This window comes from Metarhizium album (assembly GCF_000804445.1).
Source record: "Metarhizium album ARSEF 1941 chromosome Unknown scaffold_30, whole genome shotgun sequence".
Taxonomy (NCBI): Eukaryota; Fungi; Ascomycota; class Sordariomycetes; order Hypocreales; family Clavicipitaceae; genus Metarhizium; species Metarhizium album.
Window position 1 is genome coordinate 2,551 of NW_024467604.1, and position 2,662 is coordinate 5,212.

Below are 2,662 nucleotides of genomic sequence, written 5' to 3' on the forward strand. Positions count from 1 at the left end.
TATAACTTAAAAATACTTATAACTTTAATAACTACCTCTACTAAATACTAGTATTAATACTTAAGTTATCTAGATAAAAATGCTCTAGAGCACTTTATAGAGGCTACTATAAAGACTAAAATTATAAGCTCTTTTACTATTAAATATAAAAAATACTCTCTAGCTAAGGCAACTAGAATTATATCTAGAAGGCCTTTTATTTAGAGCTCTAAGTCTTTTTATAAGCTTTATATTAATATATTTTAGCTTAAAAAGGCTTATAATAGTTAAAATATAGTACTATTAGCTAAAGATAGCTATACTGCTATTATCTTTATACATTTATTATATTTAATAATATAAAAGGCTATATTAAAAGCTTTAAAAGCTCTAAAAGCTTTTTTAAAGATATAATTTTAGCAGTAAATATATATTATTTATAGAGATAATAATTTAAGACTTTAACTAAATTATAGTGCTTAGTTAGCTAAAACTAGTATTATAAATAAGCTTATAGCTCTTTATACTTCTGCTTAAAATAGCTCTATAAAGTAGTTAGAAAGTATTATAGCTACTAAAGCTAGGGTTTTAAGGCTATCTTTAAATTTACTCTCTAAATTATAGCTTGAATTTTAATTAGCTACTATTTATTTATATAATAAAACTCTAAGGCATTATATATCTAAAAACCTTGATAAAACTTCTAAAAATCTTAATAAAGAACTTAAAAACGCTTATTAAGCTATACTTTTTAAAAAATTATATACTTATCTAGCTAAAAATAAGCTAGATACTAGCTATACTAACTATTTAAAACTTAATATAAAGTATTTAAAGACTTATAGTTATAAGAGTTATCTACTTACTAAGTAAGCTATATAAAGTTATTAAAAATAAGCTTTAAAAATAAAACTTTATACTAAAATAAGCTATTTAGTAGGCTATAATTTAATAAATATATACTAAATATAAGTACTTTTTAGTAATAAAGTTAAAAGAGTTAAAGATATAATTTTTAATAAGTTATTTATTTACTTTATAAAGAGCTTTAAACTTATTAAAAGCTAGATAGAAATTTATCTACTAGCTTATATTAAAGATAAAAATAAATATAAGAATTTTATATATCTTAAAGAGCTTATTTAATACTCTAGTTAATTAGAAGAACTTTTATCTAGTTAAATATTTATAGAAAAACTACTAATTTAGCTAAATTAACTATTATTTAAGAAGCTACTAAAACTAGAAGATTAATTATCTAAGCAACTACTTAATATTGTAAATTAATTTAGCTATTTAAGCTTAGTATTATATTATATAGCTAATTAAGCTAGTAATATAGCTATTTAGGCTAGTAATATAGCTAAACTAAATTAGAAAATAGCGCTAGTAGCTAAAGAGCTAACTAAGTAAGCTTATATAAGCAGCTTTTTCTAAGAAGCTAAAGAGAGCTTATATATATTAAATTTACTCTCTAAACTACTAAGATAGTTAAATTTAAAGTAGTATAAATTTAGTAAGAAATTTTAAAAAGCTACTAAATAAAAATTTAGTATAAATTAATAGTAAGAAATATTTAAGCTTATTTAAGAAAATCTTACTATATTTAAAGCTTTAAATACTACTTAAGTCTTTAAGTATAAGCTAAATAAATTTAGCTATTTAATTAAGCTAAAAGCTAAATTATATATTAAAGAGAATTAATAACTTTATAATAAAAAATATACCTATATAGCTACTTTAGCTAGTAAAAGCTTTAAGCTTATTATAGCTATATTAGCTAAATTTAACTTAGAAGCTATATAGCTAAATACTATATATACTTTTATAAATAGCTTTTTAAATAAAAAAGTCTATATAAAATACTTTAGAGGCTTTAAAAAGCCTAATTAAGTACTAAGGCTAAAAAGAGCTTAATATAGCTTAAGAAGGTTGCCTTTATTATAGCAAAAGAACTTTTTAAAAACCCTTATATTTATAGAGCTTCTGCAACTAATAGAAGAGCTCTATATTTTTACTAATAACAAAATAACTTTTTTCTATATTTATCTATATTAATAATATAGTTTTTATCTTTAAAAAGGCTTATAACAATAAAGTAACTACTTTTATTAAAAGACTTAAAGAAATATATAAAATAAAGAACTTAGAGGACTTAAAATAGTTTCTAAGTATATAAATTATATAAAACTAAGCTAACTAAAAGCTCTAGCTATTTTAAGACTTTTATATTAATAAAATTACAGCAAAATTCCTTAATTTAATAGATCTAAAGAATATTTCCTACTATAAACTTACTATAAAAACCTTATTATTAATAAAGACTTTAAGCTTAATATAAGCTAAGTAATAGCTAATAATATATATTAATTTTAGAGCTTAATTAAGTCTATAAACTATACTAGTATTTAGACTAAGCTAAATATAGCTATAGCTTACTTTAAGCTAGTAAAATACTTATTTAACTTAAGTAAAATATATATTAAATTAGCTATAAAGGTTATTAAGTATTTATATAATATTCAAAACCTAGCTATTTAAATTAATAGAAATTTAATAAAAGAGCTATTTATATTAGTAGATACTACTTATACTAATAATAAAAGCTCTAGAAAATTAATATAGAGCTTTTTAATTTAACTATTTAAGGCCTTTATTATATAGTTAGCAACTAAATAAGCTA